This window comes from Panulirus ornatus, chromosome 48 (assembly GCF_036320965.1).
Source record: "Panulirus ornatus isolate Po-2019 chromosome 48, ASM3632096v1, whole genome shotgun sequence".
Classification (NCBI taxonomy): Eukaryota; Metazoa; Arthropoda; class Malacostraca; order Decapoda; family Palinuridae; genus Panulirus; species Panulirus ornatus.
In genome coordinates this window covers 26,837,187-26,849,463 of record NC_092271.1, presented here as the reverse complement: position 1 = coordinate 26,849,463, position 12,277 = coordinate 26,837,187, and the positions used below count along the sequence as shown (strand labels likewise).

The window sequence follows — 12,277 nt, the reverse complement described above, 5'->3', positions numbered from 1 at the left end:
AAGAATCGAAAATTTTAGATGATTTTCTATGATAACTAACATGGTGTTTCATTCACGTAACGTAGAGGCTTATCATATCGTATAATGCATTTATCAAGCCTATTTTTTTTCTTTTCCACTTATGAAAGAATTTAGCTTGAAGGGAAATAAAGTCACATATATTTCACACAATAGATCTGTTTGCAAGTGTTTGGTTCGAGGAGCTGAAGATAGCATTCCTTTCAGTCTTAGGAATCATAAGTACACTATTCTTCGAGCAGGAGATGAGAAAAACGTACGTACGAACTGTCTTTATTAACAACTGTGATTAGAGATTTCTTCTGGAGCCTGTGACTCGAGAAATACCGTTCATTAAGGCTATAAAATTAAGACTTTAGCTTAATGATATTCCTAGTTTAGTGTCCCCTTTAACTCGTTCTCTTAATATTCTTAGAAAAGAAAATACAAAGATAATTGATATAAGGGTTACATGTATACAAGACGACCGGAAAACTAAAAGAGCTGTGCAGTGATATAATTTTACGAGTATTATGACCATTATTTCTAATATCTCTTCATTTAATTCATTCTTGAGAGGGGGTTATTTAGGATATGTTTTAGTTACTCGAATCTCTTTACCGTTTTCTCTAATGTAAGATTTTGTAAATGGGATGCCGAGAGTAACTTGCGTAACTATTTCTTGACACAATTGTAATCACCTTTTTCTAAATATGAGGAGGGATTTTTGATTATTTAGTCCTGAGAGAGAGAGAGAGAGAGAGAGAGAGAGAGAGAGAGAGAGAGAGAGAGAGAGAGAGAGAGAGAGAGAGAGAGAGAGAGAGAGAGAGAGAGAGAGGATTAAGAGAGTATCTTTAAAAGAAATAAATATATCTTTAAGCACAAGCCTTTATGTTACTGTATGAGTGACCAGATGTACTTCATATCCATGAATATGGCTCAAACTACGTAGTTTGATGTATATCATTGACAAAAAAAAGTCAATACATAGCAAGATTAAAGATGTTCAGAATATCTGCACTGGAAAATAAAACTGCATACACATTGGAAAACTCAGAATATAATGAAAACAAGAAACTTTCTTACATGAATCCTGTGTTCTGTCGCTTCATATATGTTTTTTTTGTACGAGGTGTGTTCTTCCATTTATTGCAGTTGTGTGTGTGTGTGCCAGGAGGTGCCGACGAGGGAAAGGGAGGAAGAAAGCTTGGGGTCACTTGCAGATCTTCCTGTGAAGTAAAAAGATGTTACAAAATTATCGTTTTGACATTTACATTCGTGTAGAAATGCGTCCAAATTGTATCACTCAACAATTTTCTTTTACTGAGTGCTTTAATGAACAGACTTTCTGTTCTTGGGCCTCCAGTAAGCCATACCTAAATTAGTTCATTAATCATTCAAAAATTATCTCTGTTGTAGGCACCATTCAACCAGACGCCTCCACCTGGCACCAGACCGCTGGTCTGTGGTCATTAGTCAACCAGCAGCCACCAGTAATTGCACATCACTTGACCTTTGATGATTATATTACAATAATGATCCAATATGTGTTCCATACATTGCATCTCTCTCTCTCTCTCTCTCTCTCTCTCTCTCTCTCTCTCTCTCTCTCTCTCTCTCTCTCTCTCTCTCTCTCTCTATACACGTATATGGTTGGCATTCAGTCCACAAACAAACACACTCTTGCATCTCCCATGTTAACTCTACTAACACATAACTCACACGACACTTTTAATCTTAAACTCTCAATCCTCTTACGTAGGTACTCGTAAGTAGGTAGGTAGGCAGGTAGGTAGGTAGGTACTCTTACGTCAGTGTTTCGTCACCTCTGCCCAACTTCTGCCGGCCAGGCTTCCTACGGAAGGGCCGGGTGATTGCCTGGATGATTAGCTGACTCGCTTGTTGGGTGGTTGGCTGGCAGACTGATTGGCTTGCTGGCTGATTCGCTAACTCTATTGTTAGCTGGCTGGTTTGCTAGCTGGTTAGGTATGCTGGCTTGCTGGCTGGTTTAGCTGGCTGGCCCTTGCCCAAGAGATGGGTTCGGATGGCTCAATACAAGAGGGACGCTGGTCGTGCTGGATAAGTTACTCGACCTGTCGTCACAGCCTGGCCACGACAAAGGTCATGGAGAGTCTGGTGACCAAAATGCGACAGAGGAAAAGTTCCTTTCAAACTCAGAAACTTACGTCCACTCTCTAACTTCCGTCATGGTTTATCGTCCATCAACCAATACGGAAAAAAAAAAGAGATGAAGCGAAATGTCTTGAATCTAATGAAGATGTGAAACTAATACTAAACATCGAGGCTTCTGAATCACACGGTGTACAAATCATAATCGAATTCGTAAAGCACTTTCCTTCCCCTCTAACTTGAATCACAATCTTGAGTGCCAGACATTCTCTTGGTCAACATTTTTCAATGATGCAGAAACCTCTGATGGAAACATTACCCCCTTGAATTACTCCCAGGACGAGATCGTTTTAAACACACTTTCTTACCATCTTAGCTGATCAATATTAATCTTGGTTTTGCGACCCACTGAAACACGCGATGTCAGATATGTACGTAACAAAGTTGGACAGTCCAGTAATCGAAGTTATATGTAGATTATGATAACATCATGTGTGGACGTGCGATCTTTGTTATATCAGGACTGACTTCGTCTGACCTATATTGTTACCTGGTTTGGACCACTTCGACAACTGGTTGTGACAATTGCAGCTCCTGGTTGAATAGAAGAAAAAGTGATATGTGGTCTAAGTTTGCTTTCTTGAGATTCAGGTGTATGTAACACCAGATCTTAAATCTAACACACTTGCTGTAAGATATGATAACCCTTGATATACACTTCCATATATGATATCCGACATAATGCAATAGTTTGATGCTAGGTAATAAGTTCAAGCTTTTATTCCACTGAGCATATCTGTTTGCTTACCTGAAACTTACGTTATCAAGACTTTCTTAGAAGATGTGTTTTTATCACATCTAAACATCTTGCAGACGTCCCCACATTGCAGACGTCCCCACATTGCAGACGTCCCCACATTGCAGACGTCCCCACATTGCAGACGTCCCCACATTGCAGACGTCCCCACATTGCAGACGTCCCCACATCTTGCAGACGTCCCCACATCTGCAGCGAAGATGTGAGAACAGAGCAAGTGACATTCACGAGCTTGATGTTTCAAAAACACAGTTTGAAATGAAAATGTAATGTATATAAAGTTGATCTGATCGTATGTAAGCCCATGGGAAACCATATTTGATCGAAAATCAGTTTCTGTTAGATTGTTTTGATGTAGACATACCACACTTTAGTTTGAATGTAGACTAAACACATCATGCCCTGGCTTGATGTAGACTAGATATATGAAATCTTGGTTTGATGTAGACTATACACATCATGCCCTGGCTTGATGTAGACTAGATATATGAAATCTTGGTTTGATGTAGACTAGATACATCATGCCCTGGCTTGATGTAGACTAGATATATGAAATCTTGGTTTGATGTAGACTAGATACATCAAGCTCCTGGCTTGATGTAGAGTAGACGTGTGAAAGGAAAACCTGGTTTAATTCTACAAAGTCATGTTACAACTCCAGCCTAATATCTTCTCACCATTTCCTAAACTTGTCTCCTCATTACGGAGGAAAATCTATTTCTTAATTTGCAAATACTCATTCTTCTTGAATCTTATCTTTTTTTTCTCTCTCTCTAAGTCCAGCAAGCACTGGTACTCAAAGCACACTAGAGGTTAGCACTGGCACTCCAGGCTCTCAGGAGACAGTCTAAGCTTAAGCAGCAGCAACAGCTTGACCTGGATATCATCAACCTGTTGCATTATCAACCCCAGAACCTGTTCCGTGGTACACGTTGACACTGGACTGTCCTACTTCATCCCCAGTGCCCTACTCTCCCCTCCTGCTTGGTAGTAAGGTTGGTACCTTTGCATGTTGGCAAACCTGGGAGTTGGCTGAGGCAGATGTGGGTAGTGGGTTATATCTTGATATATCGTACGGTTTGGTATGCGTGCCAGGGTGGTCTTAAAACCACGGGAATGGGTGTTCGTATATCAATAAGGTCAGGTAATGTATCAGAATCACAGAGATAAGTCATATTCACTGTGTAAAGTCCAGAGATGTTCGGATTTATGTTGCTGGTATATGTATAATGTGGTATGACGCATGTGCATAAACCTCATATAAATCTATGTTGGTAAGCTTGATGTAGGATGGTTAAGTTGGGTAACTTGTGGACGTACAGTTTTGTGTTGGCAAGCCTGGGATGGTGTTGGTAGGCCTGACGACGCGAGTTAACAACATTATCACCCAAGAGTCAACATTCACTCGACTGTCAGGGGTTCACATGGCTCCATAGTTGATGTCAAGTGTGTCAGCAGATCCTCACGGAAACTGAAAATGAAAAGAGAAAGTGGGAATGAGTATCGAGTGTATGCAAGATTCATTTTCTTTTCCTCCTTCTTTTTTTTTACAGAAAGTGAATGCCTTCGACACGGCCATACACTAGTTCAGATTCATGGCAGCACATTCCAATTCTCTTGTATCTTTTTGTAGTGGGGTTGAGTCATGCTTGTTGAGATTACCGAGTCTATATAAAAGAAAATGATGAAGAAAAATGTAGATCGTATTATGATCATTTTACCGCATTGTGGAAATCAAATTTATTTTCATCTTTCGTGTACTGATAGGGGGAAAAATCCAAGAGAAAATTCAATAATTATGTTTTAAGATTTGTTCAGCTGCAGTAGAGCGAAATCCATGTCGTTTCATCGAACCTAAGGATGTGGGCTATCGTACTCATGTAATGTTATCGTACCCAGGCTGTGGGCAACAGTACTCATCCGGTAGTTATCGCACCCAAGGCTGTAAGTAACCGTACTCAGATAATAACTATCGTACCCAAGGCTGTAGGTAACCGTACTCAAATGATAGTCATTGTACCTAAGTCTAAAAGTAACAGTATCTAAATGTTGGTTATCGTACCCAAGGCTGCACATAAGCTTAATCATAAGCTTAGTAACCGTACTTAAATGATAGCTATCGTACGTAAGACTTTAAGTGAACTTACTCAGATGCCAGTTTTTGTACTTCAGAATTTTAGTAACTTTACCCAAATACAGACTATCATACAACAAGAATTAAAAGCAACTGTACCCAAATGTTAGTTGTAGGTTCTCAAGAATGAAGTAACTGTAGGCACTGGTTCAGTCCAGCAAACATCTTGATCCACGTAACTGTTTGTGAAGGGGAACTGATAATTCTAATCAAAGGTGAGTTTGTGTCTCAGGTCTTAAATATGATCACAACAACATAACTTGTTCGAAATGTCAGGCAGAACCCCAGGGAGGAGGAAATGGTAGACGTTGCTTCTTGGTCGTGAGTACTTACTACTGCATTGCAGTTTAGCCAGTCCAGTCCAGAGTGCCGACCCTGGGGGTGGGCATGTGTGAGGGTGCGGCGGGCGGGGTGGGGTGTGGAAGGCGGGGTGGTAGAGAAGGTCCCTGAACTATACAAATTTGGGATAAGCAGTGACCTCGCCTCCTGCAACGGGACAGCCCCGGGACGCTGGACAGTGCAACGAGCAGAGCCAAGGCAAGGAGGTGTGTTTGTTGGTCACTGATGTGAAGGAAGGAAGACACAGAGGGAAAGAGAGGGAGGGAAAGAAACTATTACGCTCCCCCCCCTCTCTCTCTCTCTCTCTCTCTCTCTCTCTCTCTCTCGTTAGCACATCATGATGTCTGGTGGTGCCCTTTGCAAACCCAATGGAAGCAAATGCACTTCAAGGAGAGCATCTACACGCGTAAAATACTGCTTAATCCACATTTTTGTCAGCTCTGTGGCAACAATGATGCCATCCTAACCAGACTGTACACATCCGTACTGAAGTTGTCATGTAAATCTTTCTGTCTCCCTTAAGCAGGTGGATAACAGTGGACGATTTCGACCATAGGATCGATCTTAAGTCTCATTCTCTCGACTCGTGAGCTGTTTACAAAACTATGAGTGTTTCTTGTATGTGAATAATGAAGAATCGTCTCATCAACAGTGGTGAATAATAGAAATTAATGTTAGTCTCAATATCTTTTATATTAATCATTCTGTTTATTTTTTATCATCATAATCTTCGGAGGTCTGGCTCTATTTCTCGAGGTTTCGACACGTCTAAATGTCAGTGACCAGATTCGAACTCCTCTTCCACATCCGGAAGCGAAGCTGGGATCGGGTCGATGGTCATTAATATGAGCTAGGATGAAAGCTGTCCCTCTTTAGAAAGATCATCACGTGATATAACTACGGCGAGTTGTAACGCTAGCTTGACGTAACACTGGCGTGACGCTGGCTTCACGTAACGTAACTTATGGTGCGGCCGGTACAAACGGTCACTGTTACCACCTCAGAATTTACGCCAGTACGTGACGCTGGCGGCTGGAACCCAAGGCCTCCGGTCAAACGTCTATGGTAAGTCGAGGTTACGGCCCCGTCATTTCAAGGCTGGGTGTCGGACGCCCGGAGCTAATTACATTTTTTTCCCCGCGAACCTTCAACGAAAAAAGACAAAGCTTTTTTCGTGTGGTGAGGCAGGTCTCGCCTCACTCCTCCAGGCCCTCTGGCGGCGACGATGGTCACCACCGGCGTGGAAACGGACCATCAGAGAACTCGGGCCTGTGAGAGACCTCAGACACTGGCACGTTCCTGGCCGCACATCGGCCACACACTGGAATGATCTCGACATTTACAGAGTCGTTAAAGGTCAAGCGGTACCAAGAAGGGAAAAAAAAGAAATAAGACTATCGAATGGGGGTGCTAGAGTAGCGTGAGGCAAGACCTGCACGAGTGGTAAGGCTGAGTTCCTGGACGTTACTGGAACACAGGACTGGAAAGTCTTCTCTTCGGGCGAGGACTTTAAGGTATATGAAAAGGCGATCGTTTTTGTTACGGCTCCTTGCACCGGAGGTGGATTGGAGACCTGGATTGAACTCAACCCTCCCGTTACAGTACTTGTTTGTGAAGGTACATGACAATACCGCATCCCAGACATTACATGAGACGACATATTGGGTCTGCTAGTTCTACTGGAGATGTGGCATCGACCTGAACTCACCACTGGCCAGCCAGCAAGCGAGACGCTAAGGTACTGGATCTCCTAACTGCTGGTTATTTGGGCTTTTAAGCCGTTACCGCTAAGTCCTTCAGCAAGGGAAACGAAGAAAGTGAAAAGTTACAAAGAAAAAAGAAAAGAATAGAAATAACAGAAGACTTCATGGAATGCGTTTTCTCTGCACACAGAAGTATTTTTGGAAAGATTGATTGTACATCCCAGTTGTTGGCGTTGCTGGAGTGGTCAAGACTATTTTCATGTATATTCTTATACTCGTCTCACACAGATGAAAGAAATTCTTAACTGGTCACCATTTCCGGCGTTACGATCATGTAGTCTAATTAGATATCTTTTGTGATATGTTTTTGTATTTTTGATTTGCTTTCTCTCTGTAACGATTCTATTTTGGGAGTCAGTATTGGCGTGGCTGCTCACCAATTTTCTGTTAGTTTGAATTTTATACGAAATACCATTTTTTTTTCTCCCAGAATTTTGTTTTGCATGATTTTGCTTTATATTATATATCCAATACCATAGATCTTTAGTTCTTATGCAGTCTACTTAAGCCATTGATATGTTATAAAGAGCATCAGTGACTAGGAATCATATATATATATATATATATATATATATATATATATATATATATATATATATATATGATAATCATGTACAAGGGACAAAACTCTGTTTATATGAAGATGTCATAAATCATGCAAATGAGTTTACTCGAAAGTTGGCAGAGTGTTGGACTGTCGAATCCCCGAGGTAAAAGATCCAGTCACAGAGTGTCCACAGACCCAGTCACAGGCCGCACCAGTCACAGTGTCCACAGACCCAGTCACAGGCCGCACCAGTCACAGAGTGTCCACAGAACCAGTCACAGGCCGCACCAGTCAGTCCTTTCTCAATTACTTCTTCAAACCGGTTGTCCGCTCCTTAACGCAACCTCATGTAAATGGAACCTACAGCCACGTAACCCGGAAGAAAAAAACAAAAAAAACAAAGAAATTCCAAAGATTCACGCCACAATGATAGCGAAATTGAAGTGTGACTGGTATCCAACTCTGGTTATCTGAGAGGCCATGAAACATGTGACTTAATACCTGGTTTGGCTGATGGACAAATGATAATTGAAAGAGACGATCCAAAAAGGTACTTTACAAATGGGATTGAGAAAGTAGAATTAAACCAGCACACAAGGGTTCAGAACACTCAAGTAAGAGGAGCAAAAGTCAGTAGGGCTTCTGAGAGAGGAATTCGATCGCATATATTGAAGTAATGGTAGTCTGACACGTTTGACACACGTGTATTTAAGAGGTTATGAACCAAATGATTATATATATATATATATATATATATATATATATATATATATATATATATATATATATATATATATATATATATACATATGACGGTATGATAGCGTTTGACCTACCGGTTCCAACATGTTGGCAAAATGACCACTGTTTCAGTTCACGTACACTGCGCTTAGCTTTCTTTACATACTTCTGAGCCATTTCTACACTGCCCTCCATTTTCCTATAGTTTAAACCTGCCTCCTACTGTGTTCTACATTGTTCATGTTCTACACTATCATTCATCCCTCCTGCACTGTGTAAAACAATATTCAGAACTCTCCTCTTCATCTTGTCTTTCACAGTTTATCCTCAGCCATATTGTACTGCACTCTATTCAACTGTTCTGCATTGCTGCTAATACGTATGGCACTGTCTTCCATGCAAGAGGGTGGGTGGGACTCTCTCTTGTGTTGTATTGATCCTTATGGCAGTGCACTGATCTTCACTGCATTGGTCTGCGTTCACCGCCTTCTGTTCAGCAGTCATTTGTTTTCTCAGGCAATTGTCGCATCTCTGTTGCATTTTCCTGCACACCTGCTGCATTTCTTCTGGACTCCTCTGCACTGAAATTTGCACTTCATCTCTGAAATTCGCATTTCCTTACACTGTTCTCCATTTTGTTGCAGTGATCTGTTCTCTTATTCAATTTACTTTGTTGGTCTCCATTTTGTAGCAATGTTCTTCACTTTACTGTACCTAAGTTCAGTTTCCTCGATGCTCACTACACTGAAGTGACTTCATCTTCACTGTTCTGCCAAAGTTGTTCACTGACATGGCTTTATCTTAAATGTTCTACACCGAGGTTCATTGCGCTGACTTTCACTGCATTCTTCTGTGTTCTATTTACTCTTCGCTCTGCTGCACTGTTCCCCATTTTCTGCTCTGTTCTTCACAAATCTTCCTCTTCAGTTTCGTTCTTTGCCTTCAGCTGTGTCATTCTGTTCCCCTGCTAAAAGTCTTTAACATAACAGCACATTTTCAAACCCTCTGTATCAATATGATTCAGTTTTTCGTTCGTGATTTATTAGACTTCTGAAACACAAATTGATTCATTTGATTCAGAATGCAACGACACGTATCCATTCGTTTTTTTTTTTTGGAACTATTGTGAACTCGCTGGTTACCAGGTTCTTCTGGGTTACCCACTGAGCGGTACAGTTCTGGGTGAATGGTGTCGGCCGGCGACCATCTGACTGTGGGAAGTGGCATGGGCCAAGTTCTCTCGCCACCTTTCAGTATCAACCTAAAGTTTCATTACCAGCCATGCTCAATGAATCTCTCGCACTAACAACCTAAAGGTCATTCCCTCTACCATCAACGGCTTCATTGGTGGTTCGAGTACCATTATAACTCGTGCCTGTCGCCCTCAGCGTCATCAGTTAAGGTACTGGTGTCAAGTGGCTGGCAATACTCGTCGATTTTCAGGGGGGATCAATGGAGCACCTCCTCGTGGTGCCGCGCCCACCCCTGAAAGGATGGATCGTCTACAAGAAAAAGGAGGAATGTCCTTCAAGATGTTTTATAAGTGTAGCGTGGTCCAGTGAAAGTTGGGCGTCGTCAAGATGCCTTTGGGCGTGGTCAAGGGTTCCCGGTGGGCGTAGTGAAGAAGGTTTGTTGAGTAATGGTCTGTGACGTGATGGAGGGAGGAGGAGGGGATGGATGTGGGGGGAGGAGGAGGAGATGACGCAAGGGGACGGGTGCGGCGCATGGAGACAGCCCAGCAGCGCGGACTCGGGGACATGGTGAGGGTGTCAGCAGAGGGAGGGTAGAGGCGAAGTGAGAGAGTAAACGTACGCAGAGACAAGGCCACGGGAGAGGAGGGAAGAAAGAGGGCGAGTTGGAGGATGCATGCCGAGAGGACGTGCGTGGAGGAACGAAAGGAGTAGAAGAAAGACTCGGGGAGGAAAAGATGACAGAGACAAATGAAGATGTAAGAGACGAAAGAGAGATGATGGAAGCTAGAGGGAAGATGCACAGGGATGAGAAGGACATGGGAGAGGGGACAGAGCGAGACGGAAACTGAGGGAAAGACGTAGACAGACTTGGCAGTGGACAGATTAAATCTAAGGTTAGTTAAGGGGATTACCACCCACCTCCCCATATAGGCTGACCCCTCACGATCATATGGTATAGTGACCCCGAAGTGACCCGTCACTATTACGGTTCGCCCTTTGCCCCTGTGTCTACGAAACAAACCTCCCTACCACCACTGTCCTGCTCAGATGATAAACTATCATACACTAAAACATGGCTCCATCTTCTAATTGCCTCTCCTCATCCATGACCTTCAATGTTTACATTATTTCCTTATCATCTGTCAGTATTCAAAAACTCCTTTTCTTCATCACAATTTCCTTGTTTTCGTTTGTTAAAGTTCTAACTTCTCTGTAGGATTCGTAGTGACGTACAAGTGGCGAACAAATTTGAACTAAAAAAAAAAGAAAGAGACGATTAGTTTCATATTTCTCTTCATTCTTATTCATTAATTGTTCCTTTTATTCTCTGGCATTCAGGTACGAAAACTCGCGGGCAAGAAGTTCTTTCTGTGATTGAATTCTATATATTCAATTTTGGGGGAGAACAAAGGAGAATCAGTGAATGCTTTATCTTCACTCTTCCGTGTTCAATATAATCATTGTAATTAATCAAGCGATTGAAGTCCTTGACGAGTAATAGATCCCTCGATTATAGTATGATTATCTCTGACATTCTGACAGACATTGGCAGTAGGCTTGCTGAATTCTCCAGTTAACCCCACTAAGGTGAACTGGGTTAGCACTGGGCTCTGACGTCAAGATTTCAGTCCCCTCCCCCCCCCCCCCCCCTCCTCCTCCCGTTACTACACTTCCAGAATACGTAGGAAAGGTCAGCTGCAGGGCACCTTGGGTGAAAGGTCATGGAGGGAAATGTGTCGACTCGGCTGTGATCTTTTGGTATATCACAAATGAGCTGTTGTGCCTTAATTGTTGAGGGGGTGTGTCTGATGTTATTAGCGTGTGTGTGTGTGTGTGTGTGTGTGTGTGTGTGTGTGTGTGTGTGTGTGTGTTTCCGTTGGTCAAATGCAAGGTTATGGGAGATTAGATATATGCGCCTGCGCGCGCGGACACACACACGTACACACACACACACACACACACACACACACATACACACACACACTTGAGGAGGGAGAGAGAGAGAGATCATATAAAGTTAGCAAGAGGTGGATTAAAGCCTGTATTCCAATGAATTCTCGAGGACGGACAGACAGATAACGACAGAAGTAAAACTCAGTCACCTGACCAGTTGTGTGACGACAGTCCATATGGACGGCGTAGGACAGGCGAGATTACGCGCGCGCGAGACAGAGACAGAATCCGGGAAGAGGAGAGAGGAATTAGGAGGTTGGTTCACACCATGGTCGTCCATGGCTGCCCTGCGGAACCCCAGACCACAGTACTGGTGCATATCTAACGTTTGTCTGTAACGATGATTTACCTTCAGAAATATAAGCTTGTATGTATACCTGTATCTAGGAGTCTATTGGTCTACTCGTCCATTTATAAATGCATGTATAAGTAATAAAGAGATGAGGATGCTTGACCGTTCATCAGAACCTAGAACAGATTAAAACCTCTATGGTACAGTATTAAACTCTCTATGGTGTAGTATTAAACTCTGTGGTATAGTATTAAACTCTCTATGGTGTAGTATTAAACTCTATGGTATAGTATCAAACTCTCTATTGTATAGTATTAAACTCTCTATGGTATAGTATTAAACTCTCTATGGTATAGTATTGTTCCGTTATG

At 42.4% G+C, this 12,277-nt stretch overlaps 1 long non-coding RNA gene across 2 annotated transcripts; it reads right to left on the bottom strand.

Annotated features, from left to right (window-relative positions):
* Positions 1 to 1,049: 1,049 nt before the first annotated feature.
* LOC139763895 (uncharacterized) lies at positions 1,050 to 10,854 on the bottom strand. 2 transcript variants are annotated; one of them, XR_011716286.1, is made up of 4 exons: positions 8,564 to 10,854; positions 4,265 to 4,415; positions 2,936 to 3,133; positions 1,050 to 1,226 (listed from the first exon to the last, which is right to left on the bottom strand). It is a non-coding gene; the product is annotated as an uncharacterized lncRNA (long non-coding RNA). The 2 variants fall into 2 exon arrangements; XR_011716285.1 differs by having other exon boundaries at positions 2,936 to 3,114.
* Positions 10,855 to 12,277: the final 1,423 nt, after the last annotated feature.